General features: G+C 42.7%; 1 protein-coding gene across 4 annotated transcripts in view; it reads right to left on the reverse strand.

Annotated features, from left to right (window-relative positions):
• si:dkey-82f1.1 (DENN domain-containing protein 2A) overlaps positions 1-27,290 on the reverse strand; it is a 98,803-nt gene that overhangs the window by 58,854 nt on the left and 12,659 nt on the right. The window contains exon 1 of one of the 4 annotated variants that reach the window (XM_059978101.1): positions 3,142-3,851. The exons of the other annotated variants lie outside the window; for them this stretch is intronic. The gene's annotated coding sequence lies outside the window, so the exon portion shown is untranslated. Of the gene's footprint in view, positions 1-3,141; positions 3,852-27,290 lie in introns of those variants that run through there. 4 annotated transcript variants of the gene reach the window in all.

Here is a 27,290-nt window from a genome sequence, read left to right on the forward strand (position 1 = left end):
TAAGTCACCAGGACCGGACAAGATGTACCAGTGGCTACTGTGAGAGCTGAGGGAGGAGACTGCTGAGCCTCTGGCGATGATCTTTGCATCATCAATGGGGACGGGAGAGGTTCTGGAGGACTGGAGGATTGCAGATGTTGTTCCCTTCTTCAAGAAAGGGAGTAGAGATAGCGCAGGAAATTATAGACCAGTGAGTCTTACTTCAGTGGTTGGTAAGTTGATGGAAAAGATCCTGAGAGGCAGGATTTATGAACATTTGGAGAGGCATAATATGATTAAGAATAGTCAACATGGTTTTGTCAAAGGTAGGTTGTGCCTTATGAGCCTGTTTGAATTTTCTGAGGATGTGACCACACACATTGATGAAGGAAGAGCAGTAGATGCAGTGTATATGGATTTCGGCAAGGCATTTGATAAGGTACCCCATGGAAGGCTCATGGAGAAAGTAAGGAGGCATGGGATCCAAGAGGACAGTGCTTTGTGGATCCAGAACTGGCTTGCCCACAGAAGGCAAAGAGTAGTTGTAGACAGGTCATATTCTGCATGGAGGTCGGTCACCAGTCATGTGCCTCAGGGATCTATTCTGGGACACCTACTCTTTGTGATTTTCCTGGATGAGGAAGTGGAGGGTTGGGTTAGTAAGTTTGCTGATAACACAAAGGTTGGGTGTGTTGTGGATAGTGTGGAGGGCTGTCAGAGGTTACAGCGGGACATCAATAGGATGCAAAACTGGGTTGAGAAGTGGCAAATGGAATTCAACCCAGGTAAGTGTGAGGTGGTTCATTTTGGTAGGTCAAATATGATGGCAGAATATAGTATTAATGGTAAGACTCTTGGCAGTGTGGAGGATCAGAGGGATCTTGGGGTCCGAGACGATAGGACACTCAAGGCTGCTGTGCAGGTCAGCACTGTGGTTAAGAAAACATACAATGCATAGGCCTTCATCAATCGTGGGATTGAGTTTAGGAGCTGAGAGGTAATGTTGCAACTATATAGGACCCTGGTCAGACCCCACTTGGTGTACTGTGCTCAGTTCTGATGGCCTCACTACAGGAAGGATGTGGAAAGCATAGAAAAGATGCTCAGGAGATTTACCAGGATGTTGCCTGGATTGGGGAGCATGCCTTATGAGAATAGGTTGAGTGAACTTGGCCTTTTCTCCTTGGAGTGACAGAGGATGAGAGGTGACCTGATAGAGGTGCGTAAGATGATGAGAGGCATTGTTCGTGTGGATAGTCAGAGGCTTTTTCCCAGGGCGGAAATGGCTAGCACGATAGGGCATATATTTAAGGTGCTTGGAAGTAGGTACAGAGGGGATGTCTGGGTTATGTTTTTTTACGCAAAGAGTGGTGAGTGCGTAGAATGGGCTGACAGCAACTATGGTGGAGGCGGATACGATAGGGTCTTTTAGGAGATTCCTGGACAGGTACATGGAGCTTAGAAAAATAGAAGGCTTTGGGTAACCCTAGGTAATTTCTAAAATAAGTACATGTTCAGCACAGCATTATGGGCCGAAGGGCCTGTATTGTGCTGTAGGTTTTCTATGAATCTCAGCATTCATTTCCTATGACCATCCTAATTTATCACTTAAGATAGGAAACATGCAAAAAAAAAATCCATTATCATGCAAACACAGCAACATTTTGTATGCAGAAAATTCCCACACAAAAAAAATCAGTTGTTAAATTTTTACTGTAAGTAGGAAAGGATCAGTAGCTGCAATGTCAGAAGAATTATGCTTTTTAAGGTAGTTTATTGGTACCTGTTTTGGACTAGAAACACAGGTACCAATGTCATCTGACCAGAAATATTACACTTCTAGCAATGATTTTTCCACTCAGAAAAGCATCAAAGCCACCCTGGAGCTGGTAGAAGTTGAAGAGCATTCACAGATGTGGTCTGAATAATATTTCAGCATTACAAAAGGGTCTTTTAATAAACTCTTAGATAGGTACATGGAGCTCAGACAAATAGAGGGATATGCAGTAGGGAAATTCTTGGCAGCTTCTAGAGTAGGTTATATGGCCGGCAACATTGTGGGCTGAAGGGCCTGTAAAGTGCTGTAGATTTTCTGTTTCTATGTTCTATTTTGCATGTTGTGGGAAAATGATTTCAGTATTAATAGGTCTACAGTTACAGATAGGGTCATGCAAGTAACCTTGTGGTGCTGGTGTGGAAGCAAGGAGAGCACTGTAACTGGGTTGTGCATAAAACTCCTGCATCCCTTCCTAGCCAACATTTTATTTTAAATAATACTTTTATCGATGGAGGCCTCTGCAGTCCCTTTGAGTAACAATAGTTTGGTTGAATGCAATTTATTTCCACTGAATACAGACAGGCTGCATCCAGATGCAATCAGGGAAGCTCAGTTTTACATAGAATACTTCAAATGAATGTTGCACTATCCATCCCAACCATCCCATCGGAATGGGTCACTGGGGCATTCCACTTGGAACAAGCTGAGCACGAATTTCCCATCTGGCAAACCCACATTTTCACTTGAGAGCACATTTCAAGAAATCATCCTTTAGCTAAATACAGAATAGGAGTGGAGTCTGGAGCCAATAACCTTATCTCATTGAAAAGGATCACAGTGCAGTGACATCACTGAGAGCTGTTCTATATCCACATCTTTACTCCTCAATCTCAACCAAAAAGCTAGGAAAGTGAAGGGCAATAAAAGTTCATACTCTCTGTAACAGCCCAGGACAAAGTTAGTAACAGCAATTCCAGCCCAAGTGGGGAACTTCTCAATGCTTCTGGCCCAAAACTTAATACATCACTGAGACACTTAGTCTCTCCCTGACCTCCCATTGAAAAACTTAATACCTTGCAATGATATGCAGATCACTCTTTAAAGAAATAACATCTCCACAAAACAATTTCTAAATGGATATTACATCCATGAACACCACCTCACTGCTTTCATTTTCTGTCTTTGCACTACTTATTTTAATTTAAACATACATGCACTGTAATTCAGTTTTTTCCGCTGCATTTATCGTGTATTGCATTTTGCTGCTGACACAAAGTTAACAAATTTCACAGCACATGCCTGTGATATTAAACCTGATTCTGATTATGAGAGAGAGCGCAAGATGGATAAAAAAATTTCATCAGAATCATCATCATGTGCCATACTCTGCCAGAGCCTCGGCGACCACGCTCCTCCACTGCGATCTGTTAGCGGTCAAACCTCTTGCAACTCTGGCGGTGAGGCTGGTCCACTTCTTGATGTCGTCGATCCAGGTTGTCCTCTGTCTGCCTCGGGAGCTGCTTCCTTCTACTCTGCCTTCCAGCACAGTGTGTTCCAGTGTGTCATCAGTTCTTGAGATGTGTCCAAAATAACAAAATTTCCTTTGGATAACAGTTTCCAGAATATTGAAGACACTGGCAAGCAGGGTGTTGGCGAAGGAACTCAGCAGGTCAACGGAAATAATGTCAACTGTGCAGGCAGAAGAATGCCATAATGGCATCAACGGCTAGGCAAGTCGGTCAGTGAGCGACCACCGCACTGTGAGGAGGACATGGGGGACCACTCACTGAATCCTCTTTCATCCAAGACAACCACTTATATCAGAATAGTTTTGGTGAAACTAATTAAAGTATTAGCTACAATTTTCCTTCCCTAAATCCAGGCTCAGCATTATGTTTTTATCCAACAGCTCGAGCAATTGCTGTCCCCTTGTTCTCGTTTTGTTTCAGTTCACCCATCTTGATCAACAACCCAGTGCAGCTTTCATCACCTGAATAATTGGTGCCCCCTCAGCTCTTTAAATTAGAGGATTAGCAGAGCACATGACAAAAACTCAATTAAACCTTTGACAAGTAAAAGGTTAATCTTAAAATTCACAATTGCAGTGAAGACGTTTCACATTACAAGGGGACTTTGTTGAGGAGACATTGCTGAGGAGAATCTTGAGAAATGAGAAATTCTGCCCCGCAACATTTAGGAATGCACCCTTCCCCAGCTGATTAACTTTCTTGCTTTTAGTTGGGCAGTCTTGCTCCCCAGGGGATGATGTAAATGCATGAAGTAACTGGAGAAGGCAGTTTGGCGACAGGCCAGATCCATAGACAGGCAGCTGGAGGGAAAGAGAGAGAGAGGGAGGGAGGGAAAGAGTGCAGGCAAATGGGGGGGTTAGAGACTGTGTGGGAGAGAGAGGTGGTGGCGAGGGGAAGAGGGGAGTGGGGGGAGAGAGGGGGAGAGAGAGAGAGTGAAAAGAGAGAGAGAGTGAGAGTGAAGAGGGAGGGAGGGAGAAAACTGGGATTCTTATTTGCAGTATGTAAATCTGTGCAGAACGAGCCAGTAAGTCGGTGTGCAGTCAGTCTGCAGTGTTAAACATTGCCAGGAATAACCCATTGTCTGCTGGAACAAAAGCAGACCCTCTCACATTTGAGCCAAAAGAGGCCATCTGGCTGTGCTGTATGAAATCCAGTGTTGAAACGTGACCTATAGGATATCATTATTTGTGCTGGAGAGACAGGCACAGGAAAGAAAATAAGAGGATAATGCCCTATGTGTGAGGCTAGGTTTATTTACTGCAGTGATTTAAGAAAGCTAGGCAAGTTAACTCCTACAGACCTGAACACTTCACCACATATAAATGAGGAATCCAAACCTGATAATGCAGTGCAGAATTTTCCTGCAGCCAGCAGATTGATATGCAGACTTACACCAACAGCTCATGACATAATTAAATCCATGAGGGCCAAACTCTTCGCTAGCTATTAACGTTTCCATAAATCTGCAAATATCACTGCTCATTCAGGTTTTCTGCAGAAAGCCTGCAACATTTTAATATCAAGTACTCACTTTGGGAGTGAGAACAACAACGGTCAATAGTACGACCCTAATTATGTAATAAATGTATGTCAGTAGTGAACATGGTCACAATTCTAGAGCCAAGCACATGTTAAACCGTGTGTTTCACTTTAATCAAATTTCACCAAACCCTCAAGCCTACATTCTAATTATCAGCAAGTATTTCAGTGCTGGGGAGCCTTGGACAAAATTCGGCCCCATAACAACCTGTAAGTCCTTCCAGGTGAGGCGACACTTCACCTGTGAGTCGGCTGGTGTGGTATATTGCGTCCGGTGCTCCCGGTGTGGCCTTTTATATATTGGTGAGACCCGACGCAGACTGGGAGACCGTTTCGCTGAACACCTACGCTCTGTCCGCCAGAGAAAGCAGGATCTCCCAGTGGCCACACATTTTAATTCCACGTCCCATTCCCATTCTGATATGTCTATCCATGGCCTCCTCTATCGTCAAAATGAATCCAAACTCAGGTTGGAGGAACAACACCTTATATACCGGCTGGGTAGCCTCCAACCTGATGGCATGCACATTGATTTCTCTAACTTCCATTAATGTGGAACTTAACTTCCTCCCCTTCTTATCCCATCCCTTATTTATTATCCCCCCCCTTTTTTTCCTCTCTCTGCCCCTCTCACAATCACTCCTTGCCTGTTCTCCATCTCCCTCTGGTGCTCCCCTCCCCCTTTCTTTCTCCCTAGGCCTCCCGCCCCATGATACTTTCTCTTCTCCAGCTGTGTATCCCTTTCCAGCTTTATCCTTCCCCCTCCTGTCTTCTCCTATCATTTTGGATTTCCCCCTCCCCCTCCCACTTTCAAATCTCTTACCATCTTTTCTTTCAGTTAGTCCTGATGAAGGGACTCGGCCCGAAACGTCAACTGTAACTTCTTCCTATAGATGCTGCCTGGCCTACTGCGTTCCACCAGCATTTTGTGTGTGTTGCTTATGTCCACTTGCTGCTTTTAGACAAGGTAACAGGCAGATTCAGGATATTCTAATGAGGAAGAATCTTTGCCGACATCACATTTAATCCCCTATACCACCAAAGTAAGCTAGGTGCCAACAGAACGTGAAAAAATATGCCCAAAATGCCCAGCAAATCTTCTCAGTAAACAGTTCCCCTTTGTCAATTTCATTAAGCGTAGATCTGGATCACACCATGCACTTTCAAGTAACTATCCTCCTTAACCCTGCATTTAGACCAAGAATTTTTTTTCTTCCTACTGTTCTTCAAACTTTGTAAACTTTCCACGTGGTTTGTAGTTACTTGACCTCTCAATCCATCAGTGTGTCTCAGCCTGCAATATCCAATTGTGCCCACTCCCCCATCCTCTGCATCATTCCCACTTCTGGGAGTTGATACACAAACACAAGTAAACCAATCAACAGGTCCTCAATCTTGCAACGTGAATAGCTCAACGTGTGACTCAGTCATGGTCCGTATAACTGGTAAGTTCTAGAACTCTTTCCCTGCCTCTACTATACTCAGTAACTCTTGTATTTGGGAAGAGTGGGGTTGAGTATAAAGCAGTTATTTAGGGAACTTCCACCTGCATATTCAGGTTCATTTTATCAGCTTTGGTAGACAGTCTGTGTGGCACAGAGTGGAGATTTGTCTGCTGGCACTGGTGCAAAGTCAACAATTTCTGAACCAAGATTCAAGATGTGGTTTTACGAGTTCTGAATTATCAGACAGAAATCACCAGAGATCTGGGTGGTTACTTCCAGAGAGAAAAAAAAATTATCTCCCACCCTTGGCAGGTGGTGCCAATAAAAAGTCTTTTGTTGGACAAAGGGTTATCATCACTTATAGGCTCAGGACTACAATAGATACAGATTTCTCTGGATCCTGCAGATGCTGAAATCTGGAGCTATAATCATTCTGTTGGAAAAACTCAGCAGGTTGAGCAGCATCTGTGGAGGAAAAGTAATCATCCATATTTCAAATTGACGCCCTGAATCAGGACTGCAACAGATCTGTCTGCACCATTTTGAGGCTTTACAACGGTGTGTTTTCCTAATACTTCCTAAAGAACTAAAGATAATGTGATGTTGCAAAGCCTGATTTTAAAGGGTAGTAATGGAAATGATATGCACTTAGACAAGCAGACATCAGAAATGAACCCTTTTATTAGCACATTCTTTGTGATTCAGCTAACCATGTCAAGGGAATACAACCATATTCCTGCATCTTACATCATAAGACTTCTTTATGTACATACCTCATAGATAGTTATTGGCGAGTTCAGCCTTCATTCAAAGCGTTTCCCTTGGAAACATGTCCAGCATTCAGTGTTTACTAGCAAATAGAGCTGCAAGTTCTCATTGCAATTATTAAACATGCTTGATGATTAACTATCACTTTGTATGAGAATATGCAAGTTGTAGTCCATTTGGCCCATCAGGTCTAGGCTAACTCTCAGAGTAATGCTATTCTCCAACAACCTATTCTCACCGTGATTGATTTACTGTAGCCAATTTACCCAACAACCAGCATATCTCTTGGACATGGAACAAAAGCAAAGCACAAGCAGGCAAATAGGACAACGTGATAGAAGCACGCACAAAGCAGGTAAATGGGCAACATGGTCAGCATGGGTAATGATGAGCCAAATGGCCCGTTTCTATGCTAATGATTCACCTGGGGGAAACCCATGTGGTCATCAAGAGAACCCGTGAACTGCGGAGATCAGAATGGAACTAGAATTACATGAGCCCTGAGACAGCTGCTGGTTGCCCTCACGAAACACGCAGAACAGGGGATACTGGCATTGGTTATTGCACCCCAGTAAGCCAGAATCCTACATGGGTCCAGCTCAGATACTGACACAGCAACAGAAGTGATCAGATGAGATTGGGGCATTTCATTAGCAGAGGCACTGGTACCTGCAGCCAAGCGAGAGGGGAAGAGGGCCACAGTCTCGGTTTCATGGATGTTGAGTCCAGTTGGTGGCACTGACTCAGATGTGTCCCAGTAGGGAGGAACTGAAAAGGATTTTGTACTCCAAGAGATTGAAGCAGTATGGGTCTCCTTGAGGTAAGATACAGCAGAGTGTCCATGTGGCACATAGCCAAGTGAACCTTACTTTTCACTTCTGTCTTTTAGGCCGGGCAATGGCACTGCCAAGGAAATGTGACAACTGAGAACGTAGCTGAGATCCTTGGCATCTTTGGAGAAGGTAAGGACCTCAATACCACAAACTTCCATGGAAGTGGGCAGACAATGGTACGTGCAATGTGGTGAAGCACAGTTCTAGTCCTCCAGAGTGCCACTAAATCAGCGACAGATTCTCCAGGTTCTGGGATCCAAAGGCACAACTTCAGAATAAAGGGGTGTCTCTTTAAAACTGAAATGGAGGAATTTCTACAGCCAGAAGATAGTGAGTCTGTGAAATTCATAGCCATGGAGGGATGTAGAAGCCAAGTCATTGGGTGTATTTAAGGCAGAGGTTGATAGTTTCTTGATTGGTAAAGTGTATGGGTTATGGCGAGAAGGCAGGAGAAAGGGATTGGAAAAAAATATCAGCCATGATCAAATGGCAGAGCAAACTTGATTGGCACACAGTCGAATTCTGATCCCGTATCTCATGCTGATAGAGAGCTCAGACAACCGTGATCCATGCTTCATTCACTGAGCTTCACATGCTGATAATCCTTCATTTTGTCAAGATGGACTCAAACTCATTTCCCTGGACCACATTCAGACAACCTGGTACCTTGGAGCCCAGAAGAGAAGGCCCATCACAGACACAAGCATTTCATGTATATTTCATGACTGTTACAGTGGAGCAGGGAGGGTGGAAGAACAAAGCACATACAAGCATGGTAGAGGAGTCACCAAGCTCATATGTAGTAAATTAGATTTTAGTTCACTATGTAAATAACTTTTCTTTAAACGACATTAAAATTGTCAATTCATCTGTGCAGCTTATAATCAAAGTTACGCACATATACTCAATGATTCAGGGACAGCTTCTTCCCCTCTGCCATCTGATTTCTGAATGGACATTGACCCCATGAACACTACCTCACTACCTTTATTATTTCCATTTTTGCACTATTCTTTATTTAGCTATTTAATATACATACATATACTTACTGTAATTCATGTTTTTCCTCTATTATTATGTACTGCATTGTGCTGCTGCTGCAAAGAGAACAAATGTCACCACATTTGCCGGTGATATCAAACACAATCCTGATTTAACCTAACCAACTATTAATTCAGCTCATACGTCAATCCCTCTGCTCCTTGTCCTTGTACTGCATAGAGTCATAGAGTTCAATGCTGCAGTTACAACTGCATGTTTTCTTCCTCAGGCAGTTCTTTCCACATAACCACCACCTCCTGAGTGAAAATCTTGCCCCTCAAAATGCTAAATTTCTCCCCTCTCCATCTTCAACCTGTGTCCTTTCATTTTAGGCTCCTCCACTCCACACAAAAAAAGACTGACAATCTACCTGACCCTTAATCTCCTACATCCAGTGAGAACAAGCTCAATCCTATCTCATTTTCATCCATTCCAGACAACATGCTTACGAATCACCTCGGCATTCTTTCCAGTGTTACCACCCGCAGTGGCAACCAGAACCATTCAAAATACTTCAAGTACTACCTGACCACTGTTTTGTGTAACATGACATGCCTTGGCCTAAGAATGCAACTATGGTGAATGCCTTCTTCACTGTCCACCTATTTGACCATTTTCAATGAACTATGAATGTGCACTGGGAGGCCCGTCTCTACACCAACTCATTTTGGACCCCTGCCATTTGCTCTATATGTCCCATTATGCATTTGATATTCTAAAATGCAGTACCTCACACATCTATAGATTAAATTCCATCTGTCACCTCTCTGCCCAAACTTCCAACTGATCTGTGCTTCTCTATCCTTTCACAACTTTCTTCACTATCTACTAGTCCACCAATTATTCTGTCATTAACAAACCTATGATTCATTCTTCCTACGTTTCTCATCCAGATCATTTCCATATAGGCAAGTCAGTCAAACAGTTTGGAGTGTTTGTGCAACTGTCACTTCAAGTCATAGGATGAGTGTGTCTATAACTAGATCCATGCTTCCATGTGTAGCAATGTTGTCCCTCCATCCTTCCAAGATGCTAACATTCTTTACATAATCTTTCAGGAGAGGACATTGAGTCAAACTGCATTAGGGCAAGCTAGTGTATGATGTCACAAGGTCACATGGTACCTTCACAAGTTCAATTCCATGTGAGAAAAGGTAGAGATGGATACATCTAGTCCAAGAGCCTCATTCCACAGCTCCATTACTGTGCTTCCTTGACAAAGTCATCATGGCCTTAGTAGGACACAAGTGTGGCTGACAAAGCATGAGGACAGATCTGTACTTACATTCTGTAGACTGATGTAAACAAATGGATTGTATCATTAGAAGGCAGGCTGTGATTTTAAATGAGTCCAAATGAAGAGCTGATGAACATATTCCTTGATCAAGTAAAACAATGGCATGTGGAGGCATCAGCTTTAAATTGCCAATATATCAAGAGGAGATTGTACACCTCCTGACTTCTGAGTAGCCTGGTTATCTTGTATTATTCTGATCTAAAACTATACTTGACTACAACATTTAGGTGGGTCCTGAAGCTTAAGATTTGTGAATGGAAGGATATTATACACACATTTAATCTCTGCAGTTAATTGCTGGGCTTGAAAATGAAACAATACATGGATAATGAGGAACAGCAAACTATTTTTCACAATGAGGACAACTAGACTTCCTCAAATATCTATAATTTTCTGAGCCAGCTCCAGTTACACTGTGTGGCTGAAACTGAGAATTAGTAGAGCTTGCTGTTTATGGGCAAGAACGCCTGCCCATCTTAAACCAGTAATTTCCTGGAAATCATTATTAATTGCAGCATGGCCACAGACGCAGAAGTAATTGATCCGACCAACTATGTGTGCTGTGACCGAAAATTATTGTTTTGATGATGTAGTGCCCTAAGTGACTCTGCAAATGCGTGGAAGTGTTTTCAGAATGACTGCACAGGAAGTATGCCTATTACATGGTTTGAAAGAATCTTTCCAGGATTAAATGCTGCCCCTGGCAAGTACAGAAAGATATTATCTTCCAGAAAATCTTGTCTGGAGCTCCCTCTAATGAGGATATGGGCCTTCTTGTTTTTCACCTTCATTACGGCCCTGTTACTGACGCTCCCTGTATTCACCCTGGTGCATGTCCACCTTTTCTGTTTAACCTTCGCAGACAATAACCAAGTTTGACTGATGGCTGGAATATGCAGTACAAGAGTGACTGCCTGCCTGCTGAATGACTACTGAGCAGCACGGGGGGGAATGTCACTTTGAAAAATCTTTTTGTTAAGTCCAAGTTCCTGAAAGTGATATTAGAATTATTCTCCTTTTATTTCAAAGGCTTCCTTCACCAGGCTGTCCCTACAGCCACTGGCACAGGACGGTAGTTTTGTGCCATTAAAGTCAATCCTATGGCCATTGTGGATGTAATTTTCTCCTGCCACTGATTTCTCCAGGTAACCCAAACAGGTACACCTCCTGTGCTCCTTGATGCGGGTTTCTACTGCGTGCCCTGTCTGGTCGATACACGCTGGTCCACATCCACAGGGAATCCTGTGTCCCAGGTCATCTTTAACCTGCTTAAGCTATGATTGGAGCTTCCTTACGGGCTTGTGATTGGTATTAATACTGTATTTCTTCAGGATCTCACCGATCCTTCCAGAAAGCATGAAAATATAGGGAAGACAGGTGATAACGACAGGTTCTGCGACCGCCCGGTGAAGGAAGCCACCGAAATAAAACTAGAGAAAAAGAATTTTAGCAAAGGTGAAGGTCTCACTCCAAGCAAGAACTGGAATTCGATTGTAAACAAGGTTGGACAGTGGAAACCTAATTGGTTGAGGACTAACTGACCAGGAGGGGCAGGTGACAGGGGTGTACATATAGCACCAGATTAGATTATCCCTGATGAAGATGGCAGAGTCTGTTATTGAAATGCCAGTTACCTGTTCCCTAGAAGAGTTTATTTATCATATACACAGGGAAGACACTAGATCCGGTTTTCACGATACCAGGACACTCAGTCTCTCTGCTCCAGTGTGTGCTCTCACCTCTTTGCTTTTCCCCTGTACATTTACATGTGCTATCTCCTGCTGTCCTAAATGGGTGAGGCAACTTCAACATCAGACATATTTCTTCTGCAGTGCACCTTCTGAGTGTTATCAAGCAACGTAGTTCATGGTGTGCCAAATATGACCATCATTGAGAATTCCCAGAATGCAGCTGTTGTTCAGCGCTAGAATGAGACCGCAAAAAAAAATCCCATTTATGCTTTGTGCCGCTGACATACTTTCCTTTCAACTCCACCGACCCCCACCACCCCCTATTACACCTCTCCCCATCTTGACTGATCCCCTTGACAACTCTCTAAACCCTTGAAAATCCATAATCTCCACAACATTCAGCTGCCAGTACCCCGAATCCAACCATCAGCGCTGCTATTGGCCATGTGAGCTGATCATCCACAATAGATCAACCACCCACTTCTCCAGCAGGTTAAATGATCCATTTAAATCACACCCACAATCCGTCACGTGCCACCCACCAAACTCACTCAACAGCCTCAAGGGGATTCAATGCATCCCTTTTCACCCAGCCTTGGTCCTAGAATGCAATGCCTGTTCAAAAATGCTGCAGTCTGTAACCACAGGGATACTAAGATTTACAGTGATAGCCCAATGTGGCACACACCGAACAGTCAGGGCACACTACACGTTCTAGGCAATGGCCATGCACTTGGACTACTATCACCAAATTTGAGAACTAAGATATTAGAAAGACTTTCAAGAAACGAGATTTGAAATTAGTTTTATTTGTCGCACGTATATTGAAATGTGTCGTTTGCATCAAACACCAACACAGTCTGAGGATTGCGCTTGAGGCAGCCCGCAAGAGTCGCCACGCTCCCATTGCCAAAATAGCCCGCCGTCTTTGGAAGCCGGGCGGAAGGCTCGAGTCCCCAAAAGAAACCCGCGTGGCTATGAGGAGAACGTACAGATTCCTTACAGAGGGCAGCAGGAATTGAACCCCGATTGCAATCACTGGCGCTGTAAATCACGCCATGCCTCTTTGATGTAGAGAAGTAAAGACGCAGAAGAAGTACTTGGCTCAATTCCAGGGTGTCAGCAACTTAAGAAATGAAGAATCTCTTGGCTCAAGTCTGTTTTGGATAGCAACATAATAAACAACTTAGAAAAACTAAATTGGGAATTTAATGCACGCTCATAAAAACCTGCAGTTTTCCTTCCTTGTGCACTAAATAACGTGGTGATTGTCATAGTTCATTCAACAAATATGATTCAAACCTGGATACTATTTCAATAAAGGCCCACATTCTAATAGGTTTTCTTTAAAAATAAATACTTATGCTCCACAGCAACGCTTTTGGTACCTAAACCCCACAACCCTCCCTATGATGAGGTCAACTCTCATCTACAAACCCAATTCCTAACTTCACCCCAACTCTCTCACTCACCAACCAATCACAACCTTCAATGTATGCTACATCTCTCCTACAACCCAACAGCGGCAAACCAACTAGATTCATTGTTATTGTTGTTTCGTAAGGCAGGCGTATTCCTATTCACACTTCTGGTTTTTGTCAAGCACTCCTCCAGCTTGTGGCCACATCGATGGTCCACAGCAAAGCCTGTATCAGATCTTGATGAGAGGGCATATCTGGACCAGGACTTCCAAAGTTGGGGAACCACAGAGGCAAGCTGGTGCCCCATCAGTGTGGTGTTTGCACTGCTTTGGCATGTTGACCTCGGAGTCTATTTGCAGCTGTCCAGTTCTTTCTCGTAGCTTTAGTAAAGCCCTGGAAGAGCGAGGTGGGGTCGTCTATCAGATCTCCAGGGGAGGAGGCACGTTGGTGTGTCAGTATTGGTGCCATTCAGTGTGTTTGTCATAGGAGTCGAGGTTTTTCAAGCTGTAGAGAGGGTTTCGAGATTTAAGTCGGGAAGTTGGAGGAGTATTTTCAACGAGTTTATGCTCAACATCATGATCCCTCCACAACTGATGCCCTGACTTTGCCCCACCCTTGTGTTATGAAACCCAACAAGTAAAGGTCTTTGATTGTGGGAAACCTAAACATCCTGGACCGTAGTCACCCTAGAACTCTGCAGTGGATGGTCTTTGGTGGGGGAGTCTGCACTGAGCTGTAAACCACCCACTCAATGCAACTTTCCACATAAAGTCTTGGAAATTTTTAATCTTGGAATTACAGAAACCTTTAATCCATTCAGAAATTGGAGGTTACAATTGCTTAGAAAGGATTGTTGGTGGGAAACCACCTCTCCAGAGGGATGAATTAGTATTGACCAAATGGCCTTTCTCATCTTGTGATCGGGTTATTTTACATAATGTGGTGTGTAATGTGCAAAGATGAGTTTTGACACAATTGCCTGTATTCAGTGCTTAAGAACAAACGAGAAAGGGAGACTTGTTACTGTTTCAGAGAGCAATATCCGCTGCATTGCATTCAGCCAGTACATCAGGTTCTCCTGAAAGGCACTCTGAGATTTGTCTATGCAGTAAATTAACTTAGTTACTCTTCATTTGCTGTGCATCTTATAATAACTGTTTTGTTGTGCGTAGTAGTTTGAATTTCTAATTTATTATTTTTTACTTTGCCACCTGTATGATGTTTTTCAGTACGTCAGTAATCAGCCTTGATGAAATAATTCAGATATTAATCATCTACACAAGCTGGACAAACATGCTGCAGATTCAAAGAGCTGCATAAATAGAGGGGTCTGGGTGTACACTTTCTTACATCATTGAAGGTACCAGGCTATGTGGAGCAAGTGGTTCAGACAGCAAATTCATAGAGGCACAGTTACAAATAACATCATGTTGAATCTATATAAAATTCTGGCTGTTAACTATCCAATAGTGAATGCAGTACTCTAGTTGTGACCTAAGCAAAGACCACAAATTTAAACTGATTGGCAGAAGAATAGGTGATGAATGCTTCTTTAAATGCCCTGTTTGGAGAGAGATTCACCTACGGATTTCAAAAAGAAATTAGGTATTTGAAAGGAAAACATCTGCAGGGCCAAGGAGAAAGAGACTAATCACACTCCCCGCCTACAAAGCCCTAATGGGTCAAAATGACCTTCCTCTGAAGATATTACATCTCCATTCATTGCCACAAGGTTTTGTTTGGCTCCATAACTGCAAGACCCTCTGTCAACTTTTGTTTTTAAGTAGTATATGTTTTTGCAAATGGCAAACTTGCTCCTCCCAGAAGATCTTGTGTTTAACTAATGACCTGTCAGCTCAATCTGCACATCTCTCCTCAGAGATTCGGCCCTCAAATTCCATCTGCAACATGTTAGTGAATTTCTGTTTACAACTTGATCATCATAGCAGCCTCTATTTTCTCAGATATTTCTATTGTAGCCACTGAACCACTATTTTTCTGTAATAATTTTGTTGGAGTTATGCCCTGCAACCCAGGTGTAGCAATGGTTACAAGCTGAAATCATCATGTTGCCTGCCAAGCCACCTAACCATTGGCCTGTTCCATCAGGATCAATGCATCACAAATACAAGTGGCTCCTGAATTATTTCAACATCCAGTATTAGGAACTTAAATGCAGTCCCTCAGTCTGAGAAACTCAATCCAATTTCTAGCCAATAATAAGGATAAGCAATTGAGTCAAACTGACCTTGTAGTAACAACTCAGCAGTTCACCTCATCTTCACCATAACCCAAAGAGTCCTTCCTGCACTGTTTCACCCTGCTCCAGCAGAGAAGTATCTCAGATACACATCCTTCTTACCAGCTTTCAGTACCAATTTTCAGGGCTGTTTTCCCAATCAAAATGTACAAAAGGAAGGATATTATGAACAGCAAAAAGTAATGTGCTCATCACCTTCCTTATGTGTAATAAAATACATACACGTTCAGTGTTCTTATTTACACAAACCTATTCAGTCCAGAGAGAAGCATGCCCTATCGTGGGAAGAGCAAGGCGCGCCAAAGTCAAGAAGCAGATGGTCAGCAGCAGCTTCCAGTAAGATGTTAGTCTTTTTTAAAACTGTATTTATCATGATTGCAAGGCACTGCTGAACATACAGTACTGCAGGTCCACTCCATCAGCGAGTTGCTCGTTGGTGGAGAAACTGAAGGAGCTGGACTTGATGCGGATCGCACTGCTGCCTGCGTCAGAGAGGCGCTGGCGTGTGAAGACGGTGTGCGGTTTAACAGCGGGTGATTGTCTTAGTCATCATCCTTGTGCTCGCAAGATCCCAGTGGACATTGGTAATGTGGGATGCTGCATTTTCGAGTCATAGTTTTATTGGTAAATGGTTGGGAGAGGGGTAATGAGCAGGGGGACCTGCATGGCCTCAACTGTAATGAGGACTAGGTCTCAAACTGCAGTGTCACCTGTTTGCTGGAGAGATGCGAAGTTGATACACTCCACCGGAGCGCTAAAGGCTATATGGTGTGGCATCCATGCTGGAGTTGGCGCTGCCCTCCACCATTTCACTCGGCGGAAGACAAGATGTATTGTGCTTGACTGCAAGACCGTTGCAACATCCGTGTGCTCAGGGACTTAAAACTACATATTATTTGTATGTCTGTACTTTACTGCTGTCTTATATGTGCTATACGCACCTGTGCTGTGTGTGACTGTTGGTACTGAGTGTGTTCCTTGGCCCCAGAGTAACTCTGTTTTGCTTGGCTGTATTTATGGCTATTCATGTATGATGAATGACAATTAAACTAGAACTTGAGTTAGCTCTCATTGCCCAGGTTTACCCTCTGCTAGGGGATAAAAAAGGTCAAAGAGAACAAAAGCATTACAACTGTTTCAAGGATGCTAGGCAGTAACTCAGTCACACAGTTGTATATTCAGGGGGTAGGAGCCCTTACAGTTATGGTACATCTCTGAACATATGAGAGAGGACAGAAGTAATTTGCAATCCTGATAAATCCACATGATTTTCCTATCTGTTCTCCCTTCTAAGGGAAAGTGAGAAGTGAGTTCTGGAGAGTCTGTGACCTCCATAACATGACAATACCCACTTGTGCATTGGATCCTGGATTTCCTCACTTGTAGACCCCAGCCAGTCCAGATTGGTAAAAACTTCTCCTCCACATTCTCTAGCAGCACAGGAGCACCACAAGGGTGTGTACTTAGCCCCCTGATCTATATGCTTTACACCTATGACTGTATGGCTAAGTACAGCTCCAACACTATATACGAGTTTACTGATGACACCACTATTATGGGCCATATCAAAGGTGGTGATGAGTCAGCATACAGGACAGAGACTGAAAATTTGGCTGAGTGGTGTAATAACAACAACCTCTCACTCACTGTCAATAAGACCAAGGAACTGATTGTACTCTTCAAGAGAGGGAAACCAGAGGTCCATGAGCCAGAAATAATCAAGAGAATCGGTGGTGGAGAGGGTCAGTAACTTTAAATACCTGGATGTCACTATCTCAGAGGGCCGGTCCTGAACCCATCATACAAATATAATTGCAAAGAAACCACAACAGTGCCTCTACTTCCTCAGGAGTCTACAGAGATTTGGCATGTTATCAAAAGCCTTAGCAAACTTCAGTAGATGTGTGGTGGAAAGTCTGCCAACTGGCTGCATTGTGAGTTTGCTTATACTGTCAAAGTGATGCAGCCACATTTAGAACCAAAGCCATTGTTCATTACAGAACACTAGGTTTCATAAGCAGAATCCATTTCAGCATATGTGGCTGAATTGAAGAGATTGTCTGAGCATCGTCAGTTGTAATGGGCTTAATGATACACTGAGAGATCATTTAGTTTGTGGAATTTTACAAGAAAACTTTCAAAAATGACTCCCAGCTGAAATGCAACTCTCATTAAAAGAGCAGTTGAAATCGCTGTTTCAATGGAAACTGTAGACAGAAACACTATAATAGAGTTGCAGTCAGATTGAAAGGCAGTTGAACAAAATTACAGCGTCTTGACGAAAACCTGCCTGACCGAACAAACTGTGTTACTGTTTTGACAAGGGCTCACATACACCAGACTATTGCAGGTTTAAGGGCAAAACCTGCAGAAAATGCAACAAAGTAGGACGCATACAAAGCACATATCGGGCAGATAAAAATAAATGCACTGCACAGGGAAGAGAAAAATATAAAAACTTGCCATTCCAAAAAGAGCACTAATCTGCATACCGTTGATAAAAAAAAAATCTGATAAGGATGAGAATGACACAGGACTGCATAGCCTTGAGATTTACAGTGCGAAAAACAAAATGGCTTACACCAGATGGCAAAGCAGTGTTCAAGAATGGCACTGGAAAACTCAAACATATCAAGGGTAAAATAGTTTTAAATGAAAATGCCGTACCTGATTTGGAAAGCCCATCTGGTTTTTTATACCATCCTTGATAAAGTAGCTAGTGAGCTAGATAGCATGGAGGATGAAGGAATTCTTTCCAAGGTTGAGTAGAGTCAATGAGCAATACCAATGATCCCAGTGGCCAAGAAGAATGGGTCTGTCAGGATCTGTGGTGATTTTAAGATCACCACCAACCCAGTACTGAAATTAGATCAATACCCTCTGCCCAGGATAGAAGGCATCTTGGCAAACTTTTCTGGAGGACAGCGGAAGCCTACTTGGAGATGGAAGAAGAGTCCAAAGTGTTTCTCACCATAAACACTCACAAGGGGCTTTATCAATATAACAGGCTTATTTTTGGAACAACACCTGCACTTTGGGAGAAGGCTATGGACCAGGTGCTGCAAGGCTGCCCAGGCACTCTGTGTTACCTGGATGACATCATTATTGCCAGTAAGGAGGACAAGTAATATCTCCAAAATCTAAAGACAGCGTTAAAAAGATTAGAAGATTATGAGCTCAGAGTATGGCGCGACAAGTGTGAATTCTTTAAACCAAGTATCATTTACTGTGGTCACACAATTGATGCACGAGGATTACACAGAAAATTCAAGCAGAGGTGGATGCCCCAGGGCCAAAGGACATGTCACAGGTTTCATTCCTTTTTAGGATTTGTTAAGTACTGTAACAGATTCCTGCCAAACCTGGCTACTGTGCTCCACCCAAACTCATTACTACAGATCAGGAAGAAATGGCATTGGACAAAGCAGTGTGAGGTGGCTTTCCAAAAGACAAAGGAAATGGTGACATCAGACACTGTGCTGACACATTATGATCTACGTGGCTCAATGAAGCTTGACTGTGACACCTCACCTTATGGCTTGGGTGCAGTCATGTCACATTATGAGTGATGGAAGTGATAGAAATACAGGTGCCCTCCACTTCACGAATGCTCACTTTATGCCACTTCGCTTTTACAAAAGACCTACATTAGTAACCTGTTTTTGCATTACAAAGAGGATTTTCACTTTTACAAAAAATTTTTCCATATAAGTTAATGGTTCTTCACTTTACGCCATTTCAACTTAAGAAAGGTTTCATAGGAACGTTCTACTTTTGTAAAGAGGGGACACACCTGTATTACACACAGATTGGCAGAGAGCCCTTGAATCTAGTTTGGGGTGCAAAATATTTCAACCAGCACTTGTATAGGAGTGAGTTTACCGTCATTATTGATCACAGTGTCCATTTCCAATCCACAGGAGGGTATTCTACTAACAGCAGCACAAATGCAAAGATGGGCTCTGTCTCTCTGAGGAGACAATTACAAGGTTGAATGCAAGAGGACAGCTCATCATGGAAATGCTGATGGATTGTCCCATTTCCCCTTGGAAAAGAAAATGTCTGAAAAATTTACGAAAGAGGATACTCCTCTTGACATATTCTCCCTAATGCAAATTGAAAGTCTCCTAGTATGGCAGAGATGATCCAAAGGGAAATCAGAAAAGATCTACACTGCCTCAGGTCGACATGGCCATCCAAAATGGCTGGAATGTGAAGTAAGAAACTCTAGTTCCCCCATCTTTATCAGTGTTGAGATGAACATGCCCTTATATGGAGATCGACAGTTGCTGTATTACCCAAGCTGAGATCTAAAGTATTGGAGGAGCTACATGCCAGTCATCTGGGTGTGGTTAAAATGAAAGTGTTTGCTTGAAGCTTTGTCTGATGGCCTGGGATAAATATGCAGATAGAGCAGCTTGCTATGCTCTCTTTGGGATGCCAACATGTCCAGAAGATGTCAAGTCTAGCGCCTCTCCATCCCTGGGAATGGCCTGCATTGCCCTGGCAGAGAATTCAAGTGGATTTTGCCAGACCATTCATGGGCACATTAACTAGCTCAGGGACCACTAGATGTACAGTGGATGATCTCAAAATCCACATGCCGTAAACCCTAGGTCTAATAAACAGTGAAGGAGAAAGCAAAAAAGTTCAAGATAGCAGAGGTGAATAGAGATGAAATTTACCATGTATCTTTAAAATAATAGTCTGTTATAATAAGGGAGAGGAGGTCAATCTAAAACAGGACAGACATGCCCAATTCTTTGAACGTTGCAGAGCACAGCCAACAGCATATAGGATCCTAGGCCTCACAAGTAAGAGTATAGAAGCAAAGTTATTGAGAACATTGGCTCAGTCACCATTGGATACTATGAGCTAGCACAGACTCAATGGGCTGAAATGGCCTCTTTCTCTGTCATACAGAAGTGAAATACTTCATCCATTTCTGATACCTCTTTCCAATGACTGAAGCCCTTGGGACCTGGGAAAATTGATACAGAAAAATGATTCCAGAGATGGGGGAATTAGTAGGCAAGGCTGAAGAAGCTGGGATTCCCACCAAAAATGTTTGAAAAAGGTGTCATACAAAAATGGAGCTGGGGTGTCTGGATAGTAGATACACAAATACTTCCCCCATTAGTGGAAGAACCAAGAGCCTCCAAACATAGAACGATCATTAAGATCATTGCTGATGGAGAAATTCTGATAAAGAAACATAAAATACTGGAAAATCTCAGCAGGTCAGTTGAAGGAAAGAGAAACAGTGGAAGATTTGGGTTTGTGACCCTTTGTCACAACGTTTTGCCAAGATTTTCTATTTTTGCGTTGAATTAAAGTTCGGCATCACTGGAGCAATGTAGGGTGCCAGAGATTGAGCAGGATCACACACACACACACACACCTGAGTAATTGCTATCTAGAACACATTGTTCGACAGGGTAGTAGATTTCAAAATGATATTTGATTGATACTTCAGATTGACTATATAGTTTCCCAGAGAACAGTCTAATGGATTCCTCTTGTCCCATTACCATTTAATCATTCTAAAAGAGGAATATATTCTATTATCATTCTATTACACTCCGTGTCATTCTTCCTATAAAATTAGCAAAAGTCAGTTTTTTCTTGACACAGTGTCATGTTGGCAGGCTCAGTTTTGCCAATTGATCGGTGCAGGTCAGCCAGACTGAACACATGCATTTTGTTAACCAAGTCTAAAAAGAACCATTCAGAATCTGCATTATGTAGCTGCAGCTTTTTTTTAAAATTTGACATTACTGTGCAGGGCAGTTCTCAAAAAACACAGTCTTATTATCTTATAGCTAAAACATGTTGTTTGTGGTGCTCCAACTACACAGAAGACATGACAAATTGCTGCTCACAATTTACAAAAGTGACCAGAACTGACAAATTTTTGGCGGAAAATCTGGGGTTAGTCCAATTCCAAGTGTGGTTCGCCTAAACTCATGTGGTTCATAACTGCTGTAGTTTCCAAGTCTCATTCTGAAGTCAATCAAGATAATGGCTCTGTGACTAAGGCTAATCTGATTTAAATTAATTGGAAAATTTAAGACAGAACTTTATACTTGGAGAGTTTCGACACAGCATCTCTGTGTGCGCTGGGGTGGTGAGAGGTGGGGGTGTGAGGGTAGAGTGTAAACACTCTCACTGCACTTGCTAACTACTTTACTCCTTCCCCCCCCCCCAGTTATTAACCAGAATGTGAAATGCCTGAAGAACACCCAAAAGACAAAATTTAGGGGTTGAATTTAAGAGCAGGGACATTATGCTGAACTGTACAGGGTACTGGTGAGGCCACACCTGGAGTACAGCGTACAGTTCTGGTCTCCTTACTGAGAAAGGATATACAGTTGGCCCTCCTTATCCGCGGGGGATTGGTTCCGGGACTCCCCGCGGATACCAAAATATGCAGATGCTCAAGTCCCTTATTTAACCTGGCTCAGTGCGGTGGTCTTTAGGACCTGGCACAGCTCTGAATCCGCAGTGTTTCTGTTCACGAAAATAATCACAATCACGATTGAAAATAAGGCGGAAGTAATAAAGCGATTGGCAAGAGGTGAAACACCATCAGTCATTGGAAAAGCGTTAGGCTACGGTCTGTCAACGATCAAAACAATTTTAATGGAGCATGTGAAAGGCCCTGTCCCAATGAAAGCTACAATTATTACTAAACTACGCAGTGGTTTAATTATTGAAAGACGTATGTTTCTTAAGTGTTTTATATGCATAGAAAGGTAAAATATATTCTATATACAAGAAAAACATTTGACTAACTGATGCTAAATAATACCGGATGTACCTGTTCTGACTTCAAATCGGACTTAAAGACGGAGTCAAGAACTGAACTCGTTAATAACCCAGGGTACTTTTACATCATCTCTAGATTACTTATAATACCTAATACAACGTAAATGCTATGTAAATAGTTGTTATACTGTATTGTGTAGGGAATAATGACAAGAAAAAAAAAATCTGTACATGCTCAAACAACGAGTGCTGGCGAGAGAACTTCCGGGTTTTCCCGATCTGCAGTCGGTTGAATCCGCGCATACAGAACCCACAAATAAGGAGAGCTGACTGTACTGGCTTTGAAGTCGGTGCAGAGGAGGTTCACTAGGTTGATTCCAGAGATGAGGGGGTTAGACTATGAAGAGAGATTGAGTTGTCTGGGACTGTACTCGCTGGAATTCTGAAGAATGAGAGGAGATCTTATAGAAACATATAAAATTATGAAAGGGATAGATAAAATTGAGGCAGGAAAGTTGTTTCCACTGGTAGGCGAGACTAGATCTAGGGGACATAGCCTCAAGATTCAGGGGAGAAGATTTAGGACGGAGATGGGGAGGAACTGCTTTTCCCAGAGAGTGGTGAATCTGTGGAATTCTCTGCCCAATGAAGCTGTGGAGGCTACCTTAGTAAGTATATTTCAGACAAGATTGGATAGATTTTTGCATAGTAGAGGAATTAAGGGCTATGGGGAGGGCAGGCAGGTGGGGATGAGTCCATAGCCATGTCAGCCATGATCTTATTGAAAGGCGGAGCAGGCTTGACCAGCCAGGTGGCCTACTCCTGCTCCTATTTCTTATGTTAAAATGAAATGACAAGTACACAGATGGCAAAAAATGTCAAACTAATGTTTGGTTTCAAAGATACAAAAACTTTATATTTCTGTCCAATGACACTTTGCCTTTTTTTGCCCCACCTAGTGTTCATAGGTGGTGAACCCATGAGGGCACCCATCTCCGCTCAGTGGCCATTTTATTGGGAACAGGATCAAGCCCAGCGTGGTCTTCTGTTGCTGTAGCCCATGCACCTCAAGGTTTGACATGTTGTGCCTTCAAAGATGCTCCTCCACACACCGCAGTAGTAACACACAGTTATTTGAGTCACTGTCAGCTTGAACCAGTGCAGCCATCCTCCCCCGATTACAAGCAGATTTGCCCACAGAACTGCCATTCACTGGATGATTTTTTGCTTTGTCAACTCCAGAGACTGTTGTGCCTGAAAATCCCAGGAGCTCAGCAGTCTTTAAGATACTCAAACCACCCCGTCTAGCACCAACAATTACTCCACCATCACTTTGGTCACATTTATTCCCCATTCTGATGTTTGGTCTGAACCTCTTGACTGTGTCTGCATGCTTTTATACATTTATTTTGCTATCACATGATTGGCTGATAAGATATTTGTATCAACAAGCAGGTGTACCTAATAAAGTGGCGACCGAGTGTATATTCTCTGGTAATTCCACTCAGAGTTGGCCACCAAGAAGCAAACAATGATGGAGCCTCCATTTAAAAGAAGATTTCTCCACTGTTTGGCGTTGCTAGTCATAGCAAGATGGAGCACGGACCCCTTCTACCCACTGCGGCCAAACTGACCATCAATGACCTATTTAATGATTTAATGTACATCGAGGCTCTTTGTTTTAATTCTCCACATGCTTTCATTGACTCTCCACCACCAACCCACGTGCCTTCCCCCACTATTGAGTCAACCACTACCTACACACAAGGGGTAATTTACACTGGCCAACGAACCTACCCAACTGCATATCTTTAAAATGTGGAAAGAAACCACAGCACCCAAAAGGAAACCGATGCAGTCACAGGGGAGAATGTTTCATTCCACACAGGAAGCACCTGGCGTCAGTCCAAGCAGAAACAGATGCCGAGTACAAGTCAGCTCAAATGGTGTCACTTGATGTTAGGAAAAGAATAAAGATGCTAATGTGGAATTTGCAAGGACATACAGTACTTCATCCAATACCACTTGTAAATGATTTTTTGCACAATGCCCTAGAGATGCATCAAGACCAGATTGCCAAACAATTATTAAAGCAAGAAGTGTTGTGTGCTTTGGACAACTCTCTACAACCAGTGTTCTTGAACGTGCTTCGTCCTAGTAAGAAGTAAGCAAGTGAAAGCTATCCTAAAATGGGAAACCAATGCACAAATCTCGAAGCAGGGACCTGGACACTAATACAATTCTAACACCTGCACTGATATCCAGCCAAGATACAAGCAGAAATTGCCAGAAGATGCCAGGCAGACCAGTAACAGATCATCTGAATTGCAGTTTGAATACACTACATTGCATACATCCTTAGCTGGAGTGGAAATGGATCCAGGGGTTTGGACAGGGGGGAATATTTATGAGTCACTAAAACCAGACTGTCTTTGAGCAATTCCACTGCTTTCCATTCTAAGATAAAACAATATATTATAAAAGAATATAAAGAGACTGTTATGAAGAGGTTGCCACCAAGTGAAAAGGTAATTGTTATTTTAACAAGAAAATATCATTGCCATCCCACCTCCCCAGTTCTCCCCACACACAAAAAAAAACAAAAGGCAGCTGCTCTGGCAAGAACCAAACACCATTATCAGTTGACACTAAGTTCTCGAAACAATACAAACCTGTCAGGCACAAGGCAGCAGGGTGGTAAAATATGTTTGGATCCACATGCTGTGACTTGCATCGACAGAATGTGTGGCTGGATCCAAAATAAAACTCCCCAAGCAAAACCATGCATTGCAGAGGCAATCATCTGTGGAACGAAAGAAAATAGGAAGATCACAGAAACAACCTAGCACGTTTCTAAAGATACGCAGCCCAAAAAGGGAGAATCCTGGGAATAATCACATGGTCCTAAATGGTAAGTTTCTTGTCAGCAGATCAGAAAGTGAAGCTGAAAGAAAAATGTGTGCAGAAAGTAAACATTTGCTAGATAATAGGTGAAAAGCAAATTACATTCTTTGTTACCTACCATTTGAAACCAGGTATTGCAGTGAAACAAAGCTTTTTTTGCAGGAAAGATTGCAGCTGCCTTAGTTTCTGCCAGGTAGAAATACTATAGAAGATCCATTCAAGCACATATGCACTGTTGTATTTAAAACCCACACAAAGAAAGCACCATCGTAAGCCAACTGTTATAATCCCGCGTGTAAAACCAGATTTGTTCCAGTTAATTGTCAGACCAAGAGAAGTAAATGGCTTGGAGGCCCAACTTCTCACTTGCACCATCCCATTATTTGCCATATCACGATCAGTTCTAAAGGATAAAATTAGTCTGTATCTGCAAACTAGACTTTTGGCTAAACACGGCCATTCTGATATCAATAAAACAGTTTTCATCTAATACGGTTTATCAGATCTGTTAGGAATTTGATTAATATACTGTCAAATAGCACAGTGTCCCCATGCTAATGGATCCAGGCAGCACATTACCCTATGCTAAACAGCAGGATTCACCAGCCTCTTTACATTCGAGCTCCCAGAACATTATATGCAAATCCTCCAAATCAGCAGCCCCAAGTTCACCTTCACTGAGACTTTCCTTTCAGATGTTCATTTACATTTTTCTACAATGTTATCATCATTGCTTATGCAATATTTAATTAAATTCCCCAACATACCAAGTCCTAAATAAAATACAAACACACCCAGGCATATCATCCTGAGAAATCATTAAGACTTGGTAAAGCAGATGACTTGCCCAACTATGGAATTATCCCTGGGGAGAGTGTTGTAATTGACAAGTGAAGTCACCAATACCCTAGGTCATACTGTGTGTCACAACAAATCCGTGGTTAACACCATGGATGCTGAGAAGTCTGCAGCCCTGTCAGGAGACAGCCATTTCCTTGGCATCCATGCAACATGCTGGTGGAACTCAGCAGGTCAGGTAGCATTAATGGAAATGAATTAACATTTGGTGATGCTAGCCAAGATCCTTCATCGCTCCTAATGGCCTGAAATGTTGACTGTTTATTAATTTCCATAGACAGTACCGGACCTGCTGAGTTCTGCCAGTATCATCTGTCTCTGGATTTCTGCAGCATCTGCAGAATCTCGTGTTTCTGATTAGCTATTTTCTTCTATCTGTTGTACAGTATTATATTAGTTCTTGATGGGTTACTTCTGGAAGGTGAAGGTTCACCTTAAAAATTCTGGCAGTTTAAAATTTATATCTCACAATTGCTCTGCGCACAAGATAAGATTTTTAAAAAATCAATGCTTCTATTTCAGACTGTTTGGCTATCCACACCATATATTGCCATTTATATATACTACCATTTGCATTTATAAAATTACTGCTGATTCTCTTCCTTTTCTTCCCTTCCTTCCTCTCGCACTGTCTGCTAACCAACTTTCTTCTAGCAACCATGCCCCAGTCTTGGGTACCCTTCCCAAAGACTTCTTTATCTTTACACTCACATCCAATTTCAAAAACACTCTTCAAAACCTACTTCTCCAACTTTGTGTCAAATCGCCCACCTCATTTTCTTTTCCACTTGCTTTGGTACTGTCTCAAGTCATGAAGCCACACAGTATGGTGTCAAAAATACTAATCCACCCTGGCAAGTGCATTACCCCATCATGAACACCAGTCTGGTCAAACAGCAGGATTCACCAACCTCAATACATTGCAGTTTCAGCTCACTGTATCACACCACCCAGTAGGCACCTGTTCACAATTATGTCTCAGTACTTGGTCCGCGACCTTCTTTGCCCATTCATGTGCTTTGACCGCGCTCTCTGTCGGTGCAATCCAGCTACTTACCAATCTCTAGGTGAAAAAGAACACCCCCATACATCTCTTCTGAATCTGTGTCATCCCCCCCCCCTTATCCTTAATCTATGTCCCCTCTGATAAGGGGGAAAAGTTTCCCCTGTCTGCAGTCTC

This window comes from Hypanus sabinus, chromosome 8 (assembly GCF_030144855.1).
Source record: "Hypanus sabinus isolate sHypSab1 chromosome 8, sHypSab1.hap1, whole genome shotgun sequence".
Classification (NCBI taxonomy): Eukaryota; Metazoa; Chordata; class Chondrichthyes; order Myliobatiformes; family Dasyatidae; genus Hypanus; species Hypanus sabinus.